Source organism: Oryctolagus cuniculus, chromosome 14 (assembly GCF_964237555.1).
Source record: "Oryctolagus cuniculus chromosome 14, mOryCun1.1, whole genome shotgun sequence".
Lineage (NCBI taxonomy): Eukaryota > Metazoa > Chordata > Mammalia > Lagomorpha > Leporidae > Oryctolagus > Oryctolagus cuniculus.
In genome coordinates, this window is record NC_091445.1 from 180,301 (window position 1) to 201,335 (window position 21,035).

The 21,035-nt window shown below is 50.4% G+C and overlaps 1 protein-coding gene across 1 annotated transcript in view; it reads right to left on the reverse strand.

The window, feature by feature from the left end:
• GCNT4 (glucosaminyl (N-acetyl) transferase 4) overlaps positions 1 to 20,459 on the reverse strand; it is a 32,049-nt gene extending 11,590 nt beyond the window's left edge. Inside the window, exon 1 of the mRNA XM_070056289.1 lies at positions 17,258 to 20,459. The gene's annotated coding sequence lies outside the window, so the exon portion shown is untranslated. The remainder of the gene's footprint in view (positions 1 to 17,257) is intronic.
• Positions 20,460 to 21,035: the final 576 nt, after the last annotated feature.

The following is a 21,035-nucleotide window of genomic DNA, read 5'->3' on the forward strand; positions in this document are numbered from 1 at the left end:
CAGGGCCAGGCCAGGACTTCCACAGGAAGAACGGCTTCTTGGGAGGACCAGGAGTCCACATGCTCTAAGTTAGTGCTATCTTTCTAACATAGTGCATTTGTTATTCCCTTCATTCTGACATTCTAATTATTAATTGTTTCCCATTACTTTTTTTAAAGATTTATTTATATTTGAAAGGCAGAGTTACAAAGAGAGACAGAGAAAGAGATTGGTAATCCCATGGCTCACTCCCGCAAATGGCCACAATGGCCTGGGTTGAGCTGATTCAAAGCCAGGAGCCAGTAGCTTCTTCTGGGTCTCTCGTGGGTGCAGGGGCCCAAGGACGTGGTTGATCTGCTGCTGCTTCTCAGGCCATTAGCAGGGAGCTGGATCGGCAGTGGAGCAGCTGGGAACTTTAACTGGCACCATGTGGGATGCCGGTGTTGTAGGCGGCAGCTTTACCTGCTACACCACAGCTTCAGCCTGGCTCTGCCCTGGCCATTGTGTCCACCTGGGGAATGAACCAGCAGATGGAAGACCTCTCTCTCTCTCTAACTCTGACCTTCAAATAAATAAATCTAAAAAAAAAAAAAAAAAAAAAAAAAGACGCTGACGGGCACCTTAGCCTGCTCCACGCAGGGTTACGGTCAGCCAAGCGCACCTGTGACTCTAGCAGAGACTTAGTTCTCCTCAGGGCCTTAGGGGCAGCTCCTGCAGGCACTGAAGAACTGTGGTGGCGACGCGTTCCCCCACTGCTCTCAAAGTCATCCCCCAGGACCACGCACTCCACAAAGCAGCACCAAGGGTTGTGCAGCAGCCAGCACACCCACGGCTGCCAACCAGAGCCCATCTCTGGGGCTCAGGTCACATGTCACACGGCACCGCCTCAGCTCGGGAGCCAGGGCACGCCTGTCCAAAGGGCAGCGCTGGAAGGCCCTGTGGAAGGCGTCACAAGTGGCCGCTTCTCTCCAGGCTGTCTGCTTCGGGTCACAAGGCCACAGTCGCCACCCTCCTTAAGGGAAGCACTGCTTTACCTGCAAGGCTGTGCACAGAACCCAGACGAAGTGCCAGGTACCATCTCCAGGTGGTCATTCTTCCACAGTACCCGCACCTGGGCAAGCCTGGGGGAAACACGAGGTCCACGAGGCAACGTGGGGGACAGGCAGTCCCTCAGGTCAGAATCCCTGACCTCAGATCACATGAAACCCGAGTGCAGAATCCAGCCAGCTGCGGATTCCGGGCCGCAGAGCACAGTGGGCGTGTGCACAGTGGCCTGGAGCAGCCCAGCTCCAAAGTCGTCAGCAGCAAGTCTGAGGAGCCACAAACAACACACAGAATGAGAAGCTTTTAATTTGTATCAACTTGTGACCTGCACTCATGGTGCAAAACAGAAAGAGTTTCTCTTTGCAGAAAATTAAAAGAAATAAGTAAGTAAGTGTGGATTTCAAAACTGCTCTGCCCAGACTCCAGCTTGATGCGAGGAGCTTACAGGACATGAAGAGGGACGGCACTGGCCTCTCAAGGCCCCAGCCTCCTCACCCGGCCACACCCAGCACAGACGCTGTTTCCTGTTCTAAATTTACAGTGTGGTTCAGAATACTTGGGCTTCTTCTATAAAATAGGAAATCTGAATTAAAAAACATTTTTCTTTTTAAAATGCAGTTAGTTGTACTGGAAAGAAACTTTCCCCACCCCAGGGCTACATGGTGGGACTTTCCCCTCAAAATCTGCGAGTGTTTGTTTTGATACCACATGGCTAACTCCATATTTTTAAAGGATTTTATTTATTTATTTGAGAGGAGATTTACAGACAGTGAGAGGGAGAGACAGAGAGAAAGGTCTTCCTTCCACTAGTTCATTCCCCAAATGCCTGCAATGACCGGAGCTGGACCCATCCAAAGGCAGGAGCCAGGAGCTTCTTCCAGGTCTCCCACACGGGTGCAGGGGCCCAAGCACTTGGACCATCTTCCAGTGCTTTCCCAGGCCACATCAGAGAGTTGGATCAGAAGAGGAGCAGCCAGGACTTGAACTGGTGCTCATATGGGATTCCGTTGCCACAGGCCGAGGATTAACCTACAGTGTCACAGTGCTAGCCCCAGCTCCCTATTATATACTGGCCAGAATTCATTCCTCAAAGTCTCTGCAGCCAGCTTAATTGATTGCTACATAGGCATTTTATTTATTTTTATTTATTCATATGAGGGAGAGTGAGAGTGCTCCCGTTTGCTGGCTCAGTTCCCGAATGCTCGCAACAGCTGGGCTGTGCCAGGCTGAAGCTGGGAGCCAGGAACTCAGCTCGGGGCTCGCTGATGGTGGCAGGGGCCCGAGGACTTGAGCCTTACCACTGCTGCCCAGTGCAGGAAGCTGCAGTCAGGAGCCACGATGTGGCAAGTGGGGGTCCTAATTCCCAGGCAAAACACCCTCCGCAAAGTGCAAGGAGGACCTCCACTAACGAGTGGCAGCAACACAAGACAGAAGGTGTATAAACACATGAACCAAGGGTGTCAAATCAGAAGGCTTGAGCCCCAGCCACACTCTCCAGGAATGGACTGGACACCCTCAGGTTTTAATCATCAGGAAAGCCTGCTTGTTTATTCTCTGGCTTCTGCTCTTCACTGAAAATCCAAGGCTGGCACCTCTGGCTGGATCTCATCACTTACCTGACATGTGCTTCTGGTCTAAAGTGAGTGCTCTGGGGCCGGGGCTGTGGTATAGCGGGTAAAGCTGCCGCCTGTAGTGCCGGCATCCCATATGGGCGCTGGTTCAGGTCTCAGCTGCTCCACTTCTGATTCAGCTCTCTGCTAGGGCCTGGGAAAGCAGTAGAAGATGGTCCAAGTCCTTGGACCCCTACACTCACGTGGGAGATCCAGAGGAAGCTCCTGGCTCCTGGCTTTTGATCGGCATAGCTCTGGCTGATGTGGCCAGTTGGGAAGTGAACCAGCAGATGGAAGACCTCTCTCTTTCTGCTTCTCCTCTCTCTGTGTAACTCTTTCATATAAATAAATAAACCTTTAAAAAATGAATAAATAAAGTGAGCATGCTGTACTGAGGTCTGTGTGCAGCAACACTAAACTCAGAAATTCAATATTAAGTTACACGCTGCAGGAAAATCTACAATTGGAAAATCCTGCCGAAACAGGAATCTCAACAGCAGAGACTCTGTGTCCCCAAAAGTCAGGCCTAGAAGTGACTCCTGGAAGTGTGACAGCTGGCACCTCCTACAGGGACGCATCCTAGCAAGGGTTCTGCCAGGGTGGTAGGACTCAGCACGTAGGCAGGGGGATGAGGAAGCAGGAAGATCATTCAGCTCACTGGATATCCGAGCAACTGTATACAGAATAATCTGAGAAAATGCATATACCAACTGTACAAAACAATCAGAGCAAACTATATGCCAATTATATACAGAACAATCTGAGCAAATGTGTGTACCACTGTATACCAAACAATCTAAGCAAATGTGTGCACCAACTGTATACCAAACCATCTGAGCAAATGTGTATACTAACTGTATACAAAACAATCTGGGCAAACATATATCAACTGTATACAAAAAATCTGAGCAAACATGTAAACCAACTGTATACCAAACAATCTAAGCAAATGTGTGCACCAACTGTATACCAAACAATCTGGACAAATGTGTATACTAACTGTGTACCAATCAGAGCAAACTTGTGTATCAACTGTATAGAAACCAATCTAAGTGAACATAGACACCAATTGTATACCAATCTGAGTAAACATGTACCAAATGTATACCGATCTGAGTAAATGTCTATTCCAACTGTGTTCAAAACAATCAAACCAAATGTGTATGCCAATTGTATACAAAACAACCTGGGCAAACATACATACCAACTATTTATAAAACAATCTGAGCAAACAAATACACCAGCTGTATACCAATCTGAGTGAATGGGTATACCAACTATATAGAAAATAATCTGGGAGATTCCAAGATGGCTGAACAGGGAAAGATGTACTGCTAGGGGGAGGAGAAAAAGCAGAGGAACTGCATTTCCAGGGGAGAGTTGGAGAGAAATCTTCGGTGGAAATTCTACAGAAGGAAGAGGGACGCCGTGGACCAACGTGGAAGGTGCTGGCGCACAGCAATGAGCGTGGCTACCACACACGAGCCCCGCAGCCGAGAGCCGGAGCAGATGTTCGCTTTGGAGAGTGAGGTGGGAGCAGACTGAGGCAGCGTGTGCCGCTGGTGCTGCAGCCGGAGGGAGAGCCCGGCAGGCCACACTGCCTCTGCACTGGCCTGGAGTCCTAAGGGGGACGGGGTACCTGCTTAACCAGCAAAAGAAAAGCACATTGCTTTCTCCCCATCCCCCAAAGGCTGCCTGGCAACTGGCAGGGAGAAGGTGCCATTTTGACACCAGCAGCTGCAGCAGGTCTTGAATGTGCCTATGATCAGGGGATATGAGCAGAGGGAAAACCCACATTCCTGCCGGCACCACAGCTCACTTGGCTAATCCTCTGCCTGCAGCGCCAGCACACGTTTCTAGTCCCGGTCGGGACGCCGGATTCTGTCCCAGTTGCCCCTCTTCCAGTCCAGCTCTCTGCTGTGGCCCAGGAGTGCAGTTGAGGATGGCCCAAGTGCTTGGACCCTGCACCCCATGGGAGACCAGGAGAAGCACCTGGCTCCTGGCTTCAGATCGGCGCAGCATGCGGGCCATAGCGGCCGTCTTGGGGGTGAACCAATGGAAGGAAGACCTTTCTCTCTGTCTCTGTCTCTGTCTCTCTCTCTCTCACTGTCTAACTCTGCCTGTCAAACAAACAAACAAACAAACGAAAAAAACCCACATTCCCCACTGACTTTGAGTCTGGCTGGGACGGTGATGGGGGATGGGCACCCAAACAGGAACGTGGGGGCCCCCAGCCTCTCAACCTGTCGCAGGCTCCAGGCTCCAACTGCCAAGGTGGAGCAGCACGGGCGTTGGCTCTGGGAACATCTCTGCCTCTCTGTGGGTGGGACAGGCTACCAGGCGGGGGATCCTCTGCACCCCGGGACTGCAGGAGCCTTGTGTGCTCAGACTGTGGGGACTCCGTGACTGCAGGGCAGGGCACAGTGTGGCTGGGTCTCGGGGCGGTCACTGTCAGTGGCTCTACACACTCAGAGTGCCCAGGCTGCCTGGGCTGGGTCGCTGCAGAGAGATCCGTGCTCACACCGAGGACCACACAGCCCCTCTGTGCGGGTCAGGCTGCAGCGCGGGTGAGTGCTGTGCCCACTGTGGGCTAACCCCGGGCACTGACCACCTGGGAGGAGAGGAGGGGAGGGTGTGACCACGCCAGCAGAGCTGATCCACACCTCCCACTGCAGAGAATAAACATTACCACGCCCAACTCAGGCGTCACCCTGGACACGTGCCCCACCCTGGAGCAGCAACCGGAGCCCCCTGGCCACACCCTGCACACACCCGGGGTTTCCAGTGAAAGAGCAGACGCTGCACTCAACCACAGAGGCAGAGCTCAAAGACAAAATCCACCAGAGAAAATGCCTAAAAGTAAATGCAGACTCAAGAAATAAGAAAAAGAAGGCAACATGACGCTCCCCAAGAATGCAACACACTTAAATATTAGAACGTAAAGATACAGAGATTGATGAAATGCCTCAAAAGCACAATCGTAGGGTTAGACAGAAGCAAATCAACAAAGAAATCCATCCATGACATGAATGAAAATTTTTCCCGTGAAATTGAGTTTAAAATGAAATATTAGAAAAGAAGATTTCAATAGATCAAATAACAAATGTGGTAGAAAGGCTTAACAACAGACTGGGTGAGGCAGAAAAAAAGAATACTGGAGCTAGAAGACAAATCTGTGGAAATTTTTCACTCAGACCAAAAAAAAAAAAAAAAAAAGAAAGAAATTGGAAAAATTAAAAACAGTGTTGGAGATTTATGGGATACTACAAATGACCCAACATGTGGGTCATAGGAGTTCCTGAAAGAGAGAAAGGATTACAGGGCCTTTTTAGTGAAATAATTACAGAAAACTTCCCCAATTTGGAGGAAAAAAGGGATGTCCAAATATGGGAAACATGCAGAACTCCTAACGGATATGGCCAGAGAAGATCTTCACCACAACGCACTGTCATTAAACTGTCAGCAGTAAAGCATAAGGAAAAGATTCTAAAATGTGCACAGAGAAATGCCAGCTTACTTTCAGAGGGTCCCCAACTAGACTCTCAGCTGATTTCTCATCAGAAGCTCTTTGGGCTAGAAAAGAATGGAGACATGTAGTCCAAAGCATAAAAGAAAAAAAAAGTCAATCCAGAATACTGTACCCTTCAAAGCTCTCATTTATGAAAGACTTTGACAACACTCATCCAGCCTCACAAAAGATTCTTAAGAATGTGCTACACACAGAAACATAGAACGATGGCCATCATATTTAAACAATGTGAAGGCAGAAAATCTCCCAGTAAAATTACAAAGGAAATCCAAGGCAAACAATAGGAATATTTATGGAAAAATGGCAGGACCAAATCATTACTTATTAATAGTAGTCTTGAATGTAAATAGCCTAAATTCTCCAATTAAAAGACACAGATTGGCTGAATGGATAACAAAAAAGACTCATCTATTTGCTGCCTATAAGAAGCACACTTCACCAGCAGAAACGAAATACATGCAGACTGAAAGTGAAAGGATGGAAAAAGATAGTCCATGCTAACAGAAACCAAAACAGAGCTGGTGTTTCCATCAGACAAAATAGACTTTAACGGAAAATTTGTCAAAAGATACAAAGAAGGTCACTATGTGATGATTAACGGATCAGTTCAACAGGAATATGTGATTATAATAAATGTATATGCGTCCAATGCCAGGGCACCTCACTATTTAAAACTAATGTTAACGGATCTAAAGGGAGACATGGACTCCAACACAATAGTAATGGGAGACTTCAATACTCACTTTCATCAATGGACAGATCAACCAGACAGAAAATCAGCAAGGAAACAAGAGCTAACCGACACTATGAACCACATGGACTTAACAGATATCTATAGAACTTTTCATCTCACGGTTGCAGAATACACATTCTTCTCATCAGTGAATGGAACTTTCTCTAGGCCACAAAAGAAGTCTCAGCAAATTCCAAAAAATCAAAATCATATCATTCATCTTTTCTGACCACAAGGGAATGAAGCTGGAAACCAACAAGTCAACAATCTCTAGAACATATGGACACACCTGGAGAATGAACAACATGCTCCTGAATGAACAGTGAGTCACAGAAGAAATCAAAAGGGAAATGAAAAAAATCTCTGGAAATAAATGAAGATGACAATACAACATATCAAAACTTATGTGATATAGCAAAAGCAGTATTAATGGGGAAGTTGATAGCAATTGGTGCCTACATTAAGAAATTGGAAAGGTACCAAATAAATGAGCTATCGAGCCGGCGCCGTGGCTCAATAGGCTAATCCTCCACCTTGCGGCGCCGGCACACTGGGTTCTAGTCCCGGTTGGGGCGCCGGATTCTGTCCCGGTTGCCCCTCTTCCAGGCCAGCTCTCTGCTATGGCCAGGGAGTGCAGTGGAGGATGGCCCAGGTGCTTGGGCCCTGCACCCCATGGGAGACCAGGAAAAGCACCTGGATCCTGGCTCCTGCCATTGGATCAGCGCGGTGCACCAGCTGCAGCGGCGGCCATTGGAGGGTGAACCAACGGCAAAGGAAGACCTTTCTCTCTCTGTCTCTCTCTCTCACTGTCCACTCCGCCTGTCAAAAAAAAAAAAAAAAAAGAGCTATCAACACATCTTAAGGACCTAGAAAAACAGTAACAAATCAAACCCAAAATTAGTAGGAAGAAATAAATAATTAAAATTAGAGAAGAAATAAACAAAATTGAAACCAAAAATGAATACAAAAGATCAGTGAAATGAAGAGCTTTTTTTTTTTGAAAAAAAAAAAAAAATCAACAAAATTGATAGACCACTGGCCCAGCTAACTAAAAGAAAAGGAGGGAGAAGACTCAAATTAAAGTAATCAGAGATGAAAGAGGAGATGTAACAAAGGAGAAAACAGATATAAAATGAATCATCAGGAATTACTACAAACAGTTGTTTGCCAATAACTGGATTATCTAGAACAAATGGACAGATTCCTGAACACATACAATCTACTAAAATTGAGTCATGAAGACACAGAAAATCTAAAAAGACCAATAACCAAGACAGAGATTGAATCAGTAATACAGACTCTCCCTACAAAGAAAAACGCCCAGGACCAGATGGCTTCACTGCTGAATTCTACCAGACATTTAAAGAACAACTAACTCCAATCCTTCTCAAGCTATTCGAAACCATTTAAAGGGAGAGAATCCTCCCAAACTCCTCTATGAAGCCATCATCATCCTAATTCCTAAATCAGAAAAAGGTACAACAGAGAAAGAGAACTATCCCTGATGAACATAGATGGAAAATCCTCAAGAAAATACTAGTTAATTGAATCAAATAACTTGGTTCAAGTGGGATTTATCCCTGGTATGCAGGAATGGTTCAACATATGAAAATTAATAAACATGACACATCACATTAATAAACCAAAGAAGACAAACCATATTATTATCTCAATAGATGCAGAGAAAGCATTTGATAAACATCTTTTCATGATAAAAACCTTAAACAAACTGGGAACATTCCTCATTGAGGAACATTCCTCAATCCAATCAAGGCAATCCATGACAAACCCACCACCAGCATCAATTTGAATGGAGAAAAGTTGGAAGTATTCCCACCAAGGTCTGGAAGCAGACAAGGATGTGCACTCTCATCATTGCTATTCAATATAGTTCTGGAAGTTTTGGCCAGAGCCATTAGGCAAGAGAAAGGAACAAAAGGATATAAATTGGGAAGGAGAGATACAAATATCAACACAAAATGGATCAAGGAGCTAAATCTACAACAGCACCGAATTACTAGAGAAGAATGTTGGGGAAACTCCACAAGACAGTGGCTAGGACAATCCTTGGAAAAGATCTCAGAAGCACAGGCAATCAAAGCCAAAATAGACAAATGGAATTACATCAAGCTTAGAGGCTTCGGCAGGCAAAGGAAACACTCAACAAAGTGGAATATAGAGTGGAACACTACTCAGCTGCAAAAAGAAAAAAGAAATCCTGTCTTTTGCAACAAAATGGGTGCAACTTAGTGAAAAGAGCCAGTCCCAAAAAGACAAATCCCATGTTCTGCCTGATCTGTGGTAACCAATAGAGCACCAAAAACTGTAATGTAATGGAGTGAAATAGACATTGTTTACAGCCCTTGTCTCTACTGTTGAGGAACAGTGTTTTTTTCTTCTTAGTATTTGTTGAACTTAGTTTACTTAGTTTAGGGTTAATCTTATGAGTACAAAGTAAACAAAGTAGATCACTGTAAACATTAGGAGAGGAATAAGCGAGGAAGGAGGAAGAAGGGTGGGAACGTGGATGGCGAGCATCACTAGGTTCTTAAATCTGCATATATTAAATACATGAAATTTGTTTATCTTAAAAATTAAAACAAATAAATAAAAAAAGAAATGAAAGAAAACATGCATGGAAACAGAATGTGAATCAGAAGATATGATTTAGTTCATGTGTGTATGTGTATGTGTGTGCAGAGAGGGAGACAGAGAGGAAGAGAGAGAGAGAATATATACAGGTATCTATATGGGCACATATAAAATCTCTGTAAATATACACCTACACACTCTTGAAGAGGCAACATTAACAGCAAAGCTGGATCCAACAAATTAGCTGGATTTCTTTATTTTATAGATTTAAAAATTATTCACAAATCTTTCACGTCTTTTGTTTTATAGTACATCCACTGATCAACTATGTGAAATGTCTACTGTAAATATTATGTAATTATCACAGACTTCATTTTTCTGTGCAAAATAATTGTATTATTCTTACCACAACAAACATGCTGAATTCTAACTGTACATAAAGCATTTTGCTAAACACCAAAGAAAAAGAAAGGCACTAGTCATTATAGAAACAAAATACTATTTTAAGTGGTTTCTTCTATTATGTGGACATTGGTGTATTTTGAAATTTGCTTTTAAAATGGAATAGTTACAAAAAAATAAAAATTTGAGCAAACATGAATACCAACTGTATGCAAAACAATCAGAGTCAGTGTGTACAATTGTATTCTAAGCAATCCAAGAAAACATGGATGCCAACTGTATACAAAACAATCTGAGTAAACATGGATGCCAACTTCACGAGCAACAATCTGAGTGAATGTGTACACCAACTGTATACAGAATGATGTGAGCAAATGTGTATGCCAACTGTATACAAAACAAACTGAGAAAATGTGTATGCCAACTTCACGAGCGACAATCTGAGTGAATGTGTACACCAACCATACACAAAGCTACCGGAGCAAACACACACACTAACTGTACATGAACTCACACTCTTGGACTGTGATGCTGCACCACATGGTCTGGTGCAAAACAGGCAGGCAGCTGAAATCCAGACACAAACATCAGTCGCCTTCCTACCTCTGCCCTCCAAGTCTCCTTGACTGAGGGAACCCCTTGATCACTGGCGGCAGAAATGTGTCTATGGTTTTTAATTTTTAAAATAAAAAAACTTACTCATTGTGAGACAGAGAGGGCTCCCATCTACTGGTTTACTTACGCACCAGATGCTCTTAACACTCATGGCTGGAGCCAAAGGCAGGACCTGGGAATTCATCCCAGGGGTCTCATGTGGGTGACACACTCATCTACATGAGCCATCGCTGCTGCCTCCCGAGACCTGCCCTGAGGGAAGCTGGAATGAGGGAGCAGAGCTGGGTACTGAACCCGGCGTTCCAGTGTGAGATGTGGGAACTGAACCAGATTAACCACTAGGCCAAGCAGCCTGCTTTTTAAGACGCTTTTCTCTACGTCCATCATGAATGATGGATCAGGCAATGCTGCTCAGTGACACACAACGTGAGAGGTCAGGGACGGTCTTCAAAGGCACTCAGCTTCCAGGTGTGCAGAATGCCCTTTGTTCCACTTCTCCACCCCAAAAGCAGCATGAGGGCGAGAGCTGCAGCAGCCACCTTGGGCCCAGGAGGAACCGACAGAGACAGCGTTGGAGACTTCAACCCCAGACCCTCCAGCCATTGGATCAACAGCATCAAACACTCCCAGGTTTTGTTATGCAAGAAAAATAAGCTTTTCCATGTTTTAACAACTTGTACTTTGAAAAGGGTAACCCTTAACACACACAGCCAAGAACAAAACTAAATTTAAACCAGACTGAAATGTCTAACCTATACAAACTGTACAATCCTATATACAGCCAAGTGTAAAAATACATGTCTCAGATACACTGAGCAACTCATCCATCTGTACGCAGGCAGACGGAGGCTCTAGGCTGACTGCTGAAGGAACACAGATGCCATGATGTACCAAACTCACTCTGGCGTTGGCAAAAGCCAGGCCTCTGCTTACCATGTCTCAGTTAAGCACTGCTCAGTTCCTGGTGGACCTCTGGGCAGGAGGCAGGGGTAGGCTTGGTCTCCGAAGGTCAGCTGGTAGACTGGCTGCCTTCTTGGGAGCCCGTGACATGTGACCCAATGCGGGACCCAAGAGTGACCCAAGAGAGCCAGTTTTCCAGAAAGAGATGTTAGCACTGTGCAGGCACAGACCGGAATGTGTTGCATCTCCCTGAGCCTCACTGAGCACCCACTCTGCCCTCCCCTTCCTGCTTGGCCCCATCCCCTCCCTGCCTCTCCACCTGACCTCCTTGGTGTGCAGCACCTGGGTAGGGAATCCACAGTCCATGGCTCTGCAAACAGATCCTACATCCCCCGCTAACAAGGTGCCTTGGCTCTGGGTGGTCTCTGCCTCCTTGTCTGTGAAAAGGGCAGGGGCACCGACTGCATAGCTACTAGGGTGAAGGTGTGCACTCATGCCCAGGCATTCCAGCAGGGAAAAGGGGCAGGTGCATGGAGAGATGACGGTCTGGGTCACGGATCAGGTGCTGCTGTTCAAACAGGGACCATTTCAGAAAACCTCAGGGTGCCATGGGGACGCTAGAGGGGGGTCACGCAGGACCACTGGCCTGTTTTCACAATTTGTCTGCAGGCTCCAAGTGTTTCAAAACTAAAAGGGCTTTTTAGAAAAGGGAGTCATGGGGACAACAGCGAGTATGTGGGATTAAGAACCTTCAAAGCCCAGCCCCTAGTGTTTCCAGCGGCACTGTCTTCAACGTCTTTTCTGGTCTAGTGTCACTGCTGTTTTTTGTAGGTCTACACTTCCCAAGTATTACTTGCTTCAAGTCTTTGTTGCAACCACCATTCTACCTTCTGTTTTTCTGAACTGTTGCTTTTTTTTTTTTTTTTTTTTAAAGAATTATGTATTTGAAAGGCAGTGGGGTGGGGAAGGGGTCTTCCATCCACTGGTTCACTCCTCCAATGGCCCAAACAACCAGGGCTGGGCCACGCTGAAGCCAGGAGCCAGGGGCTTCCTATGGGCCTCCCATGTGGGTGCAGGCTCCTGAACACTTGGGTCACCTGCTGCTGCTTTTCCCAGGCCCTTATCAAGGAGCTGGTGGGAAGCGGAGCAGCCAGGTCTCAAACCAGTGCCCACATGGGATTCTGGCATCACAGACAGCAGGCTTCACATGCTACACCACAATGCCAGCCCCCTTCCTGCTATTTCGTAAAAGCAGGCGATGAATTGTGCCAGGAAATATGAGAGTATCACCTCACTGTCTGGGCCTGGAGCCACAGTCCTTCCCAGATGTCTGTGCAAGTTGTCCCAACCCCCTGTCCTCCTGGTCACTCCCCCACCCAGCTAACCTGGCCTTGTCACATTTTCCTAATCTACCACTCTGTCTAGTTCAGCGTGCAGTGGTCAGTCCATGGGCATCACCAGGCCTGCCCCTCCTTGCGAGGCCCTCTGTCACACGCAGCTTGGAGCAAACAGACCTGCACTCTTTCCTGCTGTTCTTCCTGTGTTAGCTCTCTTCTCAGGCCCAGCTGAGAAGCCTTGGGAGGGTATAGGGGAGACCTGCCCCCACCCCAGGGAGATGCCCCTAAGATTACGCAGACCTCTGCCTGCAGCAGGCACTGCCCCCGCCCTGCGGGCCACTGGGATGAGAACACCAGGAGGTTTGACAGCGTCGCAGAGGAGGCAAGCTCACGTGCACTTTACTGAGATTCTGAAGTCTGATTCAGACTGGAATTTCCACGCAGGGGAGGGGTAAGGAGAGGGCTTGGTTAGCCCTGTAGAAAGGTCACAGCTTCAAAGTCTGCTGTTCCAGGCCCTTTTTCATGCTCTAGAAACCAAAGCCAAAAGCATTTTTGCCATAAACTCATTCCGCTTTTTGCCTTTCAAAGCTTTTTTTAAGTGCAATTACATTTCTAATCGTACTCCCTTAAGAGTCATGTACATGGGAGACCTGGATGGAGTTCCAGGCTCCTGGCTTGAATCTGGTCAAACTCGGCTGTTGCAGGCATTTGGGGAGTGAATCAGCAGATGGAAGATCTCTCCATCTCCCTCTCCTTCTCTCATTATTTTTGTCCCTCTAGCTCTGCCTTTCAAGTATATGAAACCTAAGTAAATGTTTTCAAATATGATGCAACCTGAGTCTCCTGGCTAAAGACTTGAGTACCGCAATCTGGGGGAGAGAAATTTCAAGGTACAATTTTTGCTTCTGTCAGTTTGAAACTTAGGAATTTATCTTAATCTTATGAATAAGCTGAAACTTATCCTTGTATTACCTGCAAAAAAAGAAAAACAATGACAAACCCCCGAGCTGGCAGCTCGAATAGCACAGGGAGAGGAAAACCATGCTGGGCACAGCTGCAGTCCCATGAAGAGAGCCTGGGGAGTGGGCTTCAGGATGGAGCAATGCAAAGGCTGGGACTCCTTGGACACCAGTCCATCAAGGACGGCAGAAGATGCCCAGTTTCGGGGGCTCGCTAGCTGTGAAAATGGCCCCTCATGAAGGTGTTCACGTTGCTCATTCTTCGGCCAGGACGTCAATAGCCAACGGACAGAGGACACAGAGGTGAGACTCACTGGCTGGGGAAGATTTCTGCAGGACCTGGACAGAGCTGGTCAGAGCAAGGTGAAACTAAAGAGAGACAAACACAAGCACAAGAATCGACTGCACTGGTGCCACACGGAGAAATGCAGGTGGACAGGAGCATCCACGGGGAAGTGTCTAGCAGGCTGCATTTGTTCGGAATGTGATTCCCAAAAGAAAAAAGTATAGGGCAGAATAATCAAACCAAACACAAAACCAGCCAGTACTGGACAGCATAATCGTGCAGCCGCACGACGCCGAGACTGGGAGCAGGCTCAGCAGCAGGGTCCACCCTTCAGACTCCAGGAGCAAGGCAGGCCCACCCCACCCTGCTCTGCCGTCCTGAGAAGCCACCCTGAAGAGCGGTTTTACGCCTGAGTTCACCCTCAACCAGGACAGAAGGCGACACAAGTTTTGCAGTAGAACAGGAAGCCAGCAAGCACCAGAACAAAACAGCACAATTCACCAGAGGAGTGGAGGTGGCTCCACCAGAGTGCCAGGCTCAGTCGGCAGAGCTGGGCGGTCGTGGAACCCACCCCCAGCTGGTGCCCAGAGAAGCCCTCAGAAACCGGCACTGGCCTGCTTCTCTGTGAGTCCACTGTTCTGTAGCACTGGCCTGCTTCTCCGTGAGTCCACTGCTCTTTTTTTTTTTTTTTTGGACAGGCAGAGTGGACAGTGAGAGAGACAGAGAGAAAGGTCTTCCTTTGCCGTTGGTTCACCCTCCAATGGCCGCCGCGGCCAGCGCACTGCAGCCGGTGCACCGCGCTGATCCGATGGCAGGAGCCAGGTACTTCTCCTGGTCTCCCATGGGGTGCAGGGCCCAAGCACTTGGGCCATCCTCCACTGCACTCCCTGGCCACAACAGAGAGCTGGCCTGGAAGAGGGGCAACCGGGACAGAATCCGACGCCCTGACCGGGACTAGAACCCAGTGTGCCAGCGCCGCAGGCAAGGACTAGCCTAGTGAGCCGCGGCGCCGGCCAAGTCCACTGCTCTTTGTAGCACTGGCCTGCTTCTCCGTGAGTCCACTGCTCTTTGTAGCACTGGCCTGCTTCTCCGTGAGTCCAAGCCACAGAGAACCTGGTGGCTCTCTAGCCTCACAGGTTGTGTTTCGCGTGAGCTCTCTCTGGAATTTCCCGTGGCTCAGCAGGGACTCTGCTCTCTGACCCTCGTAGCTTCTGGGTCAGCTCCACACAGCAGCGGCCTCTTTCCACTTCTGCCTCATTCTGTGGCTGTGTACTGAGACGGTTTTCCCTTGGTCTCCTTCCACATTTCCTGTGCAGATCACAAAGATGACGCAGGAGGATGTGGTCTGCCTTTATCAAATATTGTCTGGCTTCTCACACTGAAAATAGCAAATACTGCATCCACTTCTGTCCCTCAAACCCCACACTGAACCTGCCACGCCCACGGGCCTACTGGGACTGCAACAAATTTCACTTTCGTAAAGACTTGAAGCTCCCACTAGGAAAATTACTGGCATATGGGAATGCATATAAAATGACATGCAAAGCAATGCAAATTAATTTTTAAAAACCACACATCTAAACTGCTGGGTAAAGTTTCGAGGTTGATGTTATCTGCTTTGCTACACTACACTCCTGCGGCCAGTGACCCTTTCATTACAGCACCCAGCACCCAGCACCCAGCACTGGTAGCTTTGGCAGGTGACAGGTGCTCCCACTGGGAGTTAATGGGATCCTGATCTTACTTTAAAAAAAATTATTTACTTGAAAGGCAAAGCAGGGTTTGGAGGGAGGGAGGGAGGGAGAGAGAGAGAGAGAGAGAGAGGTGTCTTCCATCTACTGGTTCGCTCCTCAAATGGTCCAGGCCCAAGTGAGGTCACAAACTCCACCTGGGGCCCAAGTGCGGATCTTCCGCCGGCTTCCGGTGCCATCAGCAGGGAGCTGTACCGAGGAGCAGCCGGGACTCAGACATATTCTGCTCGCATCACAGGCGGTGGCTCAACCCGCTGGGCCACAAAGCCACCCACCCTGCAGGCTGCACCCTCCCACCCCAGCCCCCGCCCCTCCCGCTCGCCTCTGCTAGGGGCGCGAGTGCTCCCAGCCTGGGCTGTGCCCCCTTTCACCCCTGTCACATCCTGGGGTGCAGGGCCACCTTCACCGGTGCCTCCTGCCGAGCCAGTCGGACTCCTCCTAAGCGGGGTTGTGTCCCCAGCACCCGCTGCTCTAAAGGGCTGAGCAGGAGCGGGCTCCTCCGCGTCTGGTCCTCGCTGCCCTCTGCTCCTCCCTGTCCCGGAAGGCCCGGGGGTCAGAGCACTCGGAGCCACCAGGGGCCGCTCCCTCCGACCTGCTGTTCCCACGTCCCAGCGCAGGAGTGGCACTTAAAAAACTGCCAGCAATTCCACTGCACCCTGGATACCACGACCCCCGCCACCCTTCGCCTCTAGCGAGAAGTGCACCCGACAACATCAGAATCCGCCCCTTCGCACTTGGAGCCGGGTCCTCGGCGCCCCCAGCAGCTCCCCTCCACGGCGGCTCACTCTCCGAGACCCCACGGGGTCGGGGCGGGTGTGGAGCAAGGGGACTCCTCGCCGCCGACCAAGGGACCACGGGGGCTTCCGAACCACTGCACCACCACACCCTCGGCCTCCGGGCTCGTTCTCGGGTCTGGGGGACCAAGGGGTCACGACGCAGTACCAGGACGACGCATTGCCCAGCCTCTGCCTCTGAGAGCTTTCCTGTTACCACAGCGGTGCCCGCCAGCCCCGCACCGTCCGCCCCCAGGCGGCTGCCGGTTCCACCGCACGAAACTCGGCCTTAAAAGGCGGGGGCGTCCAGCCCTGGACTTTAAAAGCGGACGCCAATGCCCCGCGCTCCGTGCTCCTCCGAGCCGCCGCCGGACCCCCGAGGGCCAGGACAGTGGGAACCCCCGCCTGTCGCCAAGGGTGCGTCCGCGAGCCCCACTCTGGGAAGGGTCCTGGGCCGCCGGAGCACGCGTCTCCCAGGAGCGCGCCGCGCGCCCTGGCGCAGCGTCTGGGCCGAGCAGCGTCCGGCGCCGGTCAAGAAGTCCGCTCTGCACACGCAGGGTGCCCGCCCACCGCCTGTGCCAGCCAGCTACCGGCAAGCGCGGGCGCCCGCTGACCCCGGCGAGGTCCCTCCTCAAAAGGGACGTGGCCCCGAAGTTCCCGCGGTGGGAAAGTGAAAGTCGCCAGGGGCGGGAGGGGGCGTCCCGGCCGTCCCACGCGGGGACCCACCCGGCCCAGCCACTGACTCACGAGAGGGCGAGGAGCCCCAGCGCCAGTCCCGCGGCCGTGGAGTCCACCAGCCTCACGCGCGCCCTGCGCTGTCGCCGCCTCCGCGCCGCGCTCTGCGGGTGCCGCTGTCCCTCGGCCCGGGCCCCCGTGACGCGGACGAGGGAGGAGCCGCGGCGTGGCAGAGTGGCCTCTCGGTGCAGCCTCCGCCGGGGCTAGGGCGGTGGGTGCGGGCAGTGGCCGAGCTCGGGGCTCCGGACAGGTCCAAGCAGACTAGGTCGCGCGCTTTACCAGCCTCCCGCCCAGGGCCAGGGTCTCCCTTCCCGGCCCCGAGGGCTCCACTCGGAGCCACCAGGGGCCGCTCCCTCCGACCTGCTGTTCCCACGTCCCAGCGCAGGAGTGGCACTTAAAAAACTGCCAGCAATTCCACTGCACCCTGGATACCATGACCCCCGCCACCCTTCGCCCCTAGCGAGAAGTGCACCCGACAACATCAGAATCCGCCCCTTCGCACTTGGAGCCGGGTCCTCGGTGCCCCCAGCAGCTCCCCTCCACGAGACCAGGAGCGGGAGGGGGCGTCCCGGCCGTCCCATGCGGGGACCCACCAGGCCCAGCCACTGACTCATGAGAGGGTCTCGGTGGGTCACGAACCCCCTTTTGTCAGGGAGTCTGCGGGACTCCTGGTCGCGGGGCACCTGCACCCTCTGCTCTTCGTACCCGGGGCTCTGAGCCGACGCCGCCTTGCCCGGGAGGTGCCCGGTCAGCATGCGTTCCAGACTGACATGAGCTGGGCCCTCGCCCCCACCTCCCCAGAGGGGCCGAGGGGCCGCTGCTTGCCGGAAGATCCCTTAGGGTCACATGGCTGACCCTCTGCAGGTCTCCCCCGCCCGCACCCAGGCTGGGCACTGTTCTGGGCAAGGTAAGAGTGTGGGCGCTTTGCATTGTCTCCAAGCCTCTGACCCCAGGAGGGAGGTGCTGTTTTCACTCGGGTCTCCCCAAGAGGGAGGCCAGCAGTCAGCCCGGGGCCCGCCTGCTGGCCCGGCTCTGAGCCACTGAGGAGGCTGAGGCCCCCAGGATTGGGACCACAGAACTCCCAGTCACCCCCAGGCAAGCGCACTAGTTCGGCCAGTTTTGCTTTGAAAACACCCTATCAAAGCGGGTATCGGGTCACTTGCTGCCCTGTGCCCAACTCCAGATCAGCCACTTTGTCCTAAAGCAAACTGTCTCAGCCCGGGACCTGAAACACTCCCAGCACCGGTTTGTGAACTCCGCACCCTGTTGCCCTCAGACCACACCGGCGCTGCGGCCCCCGATACATCCCTGCGCAGCCCCCAGGTCCTAGGAAAGTCAGGGTGCATACACGTTCACAGCCAAAAGCGAGAGCACCCCAAGGGAGCAAGTTCGCAGAGGCTGATGCCCGCGCACGCAGAGCAAGAATGCAGCTACGGCCGGCCGGGTCCGCACGGCGACCCCGGTGGAGCTGAGCCGCTAGGCCGGCTTTTCCAGGCTTTTCACTCAGCGGGCGGGTTAGCTGGAAAAGAATGCAGGGTGTGGGACTGAGCTGGTTTAGGAACACAGGGACCTGGGAGTCCCTTGGGGGGTGGCCCAATCTGCTTTCAGGCAAAGAGCTAAAATGGCCCCAGGCTTCTGTTCTGGCTTTGTCGCATATATGTCAAAGGATGGATAAACAGCGCCTCCCAGGGCCCCTTCCCCCCGTGGCAACTGACCACAGTCCTGGCTGTCTCTCTGGCTGCTGGCTGAGGGGTCTCTCCACGCAGGCCTGTAGCAGCAGAGCCATGGGCGCCGGGAACAGGGATACCGCTGTGTTAACAGCCCTGGGAGCCTACCCTGGTTATGAAGTAACGTGATTTCCCCACTGCTTAGGCCATTTTGAGCAGGATTTTGTTGTAGCTGAAAACACTTTAACTGCTGTTTCTTCAGCATCTACTGTGTTCAAGATACGTACTTTCAAATTACAGTTATGAGAGGCAGAGAGGGGAAGATGAGAGGCAGACATACACACATACCTCCTCAATGCCCAGGACATCTGGGACTAGGCTGGGGCTGCGTCAAAGCCTGGAGCAGGGAACTCAGCCCAGGCCTCTCCCCTGCGGGACCCCAGTGTGCTGAGCCACCCTGCTGCCTCCCGGGGTCTGCAGTGGCAGGAAGCTGGAGTCAGGAGCCGGAGCTGCAACTCACACCCAGCACCGTGATGTGGGATGCTGGTGCTGCAACTGAGGCGAAATGCCTGCTCTCAAGTTTTATGGAAAACACAATGTAAAACCCAGGAGCTCTGTAAGTTCTTCAGGTCCCTGGGGAGATGAGCAGTGAGAAGCAAACCAATACTGCCAGGAAGTAGACAACGGAAGAGGCTGCCCTGGTCCGAGAAAGCAGTGCGGGAGGTCACATATTTGTATGAGGAAAGGCCTCAAAGAATAAGGAGAACACAGATGAGCAGGGGTGGTAGAAGCAGAGTACACAAATGCAGGGAGTGAGGGATTGCATTAATGAAACAACCCCAGCACTTTAATAATAAAACATTAATAAAACAACCTAGCACTGTAGTACAGTACGTTGAGCTGCCACTTGGGACACCTCCAGCCCATATCTGAGTGCCTGAGATTGAATCCCACCTCTGCTCCTTCCACTCCAGCATACCTGGTAACGCATCTGGGAAAGCAGCAAATGATGGCCCAAGTACTTGGGTCACTGCCCTGTGAGACCCAGATTACAACTGAGCTCCTGGCTTCCGCCTGGCTGTTGTGGGCATTTGTGGAGAAAACCAGCAGATGGGAAACCTCTGTTTATCACTGTCTATCTGCCTTTCAAATAAAAGGAACATAGTAAGTTTAAAATGGTAAACATTAAAAAAATGTTGAACATAAATAAATAAAGCCTTGAATCATGTAGCGACACCTCCAACTGCCCAGTGCTTCAGAAGGCTGACACAGGGTAAGGCAGCTCTGTCAACTCTGGCTGGAGTGATCCTCGTGCCGTCTGGCTTGGGCAGTGCTCAGGGCACTCAAGGGCCAAGGGTGTCATTTCATTCATTGGCTGGTACAGTAAGTGGGCTTTGAAAATGAAGACTTTGATCACTAAAACAGAAACTTTGAATTGCAAGATCTCTTACACTATAAACTTGAAATGCATGCCTTTTGTAAATTGTAATCACTAAACAAAATGCCTTTTAAAATTATTCTTTTGAAAATATTTAGGATTTTTAAAAAAGATTTATTTATTTGAAAGTAAGAGTTACAGAGAGAGAAGGAGAGAGAGATTAAATCTTCCATCCACTGGTTTACTCCCCAAATGACCAGGGCTTGGTTAGGCTGAAGCCAAGGGCCTGGAAATCCATCAAGGTTTCCCATGTGTGGCAGGAGCCCAAGTACGTGGGCCATCTTCTGCTGCTTTCCCTGGTGCATTAGCAGGGAGCTGAATCAGAAGTGGAACAGGTAAGACATCCATATGGGATGCTGGTATTACAGGCAGCAGCTTAACCTGCTGTGCCACAAGGCTAGCCTCCAAAATATTTAGTTTTTTAGTTAAAAAGAAATATATACTTTATTTTTAAGTTGGAAGTAAACTGCACAAGTATCTTCCACTCTCTCTGGTCCAGCTCCCTAAGGGACAGGCACTACAACCAGTTGCATCTGCGACATTCTTGACCTTCCCATAAACACCCGGATCCCATCCCACAACAGAAACTGGTATTTGCACAAGTATCCATGTAAAAGTGTGTATTACCTAACACGTGCTTATCCTGTGGACTTGAATGGCAACTGCCGCAGCGAAGCCTAAGTCA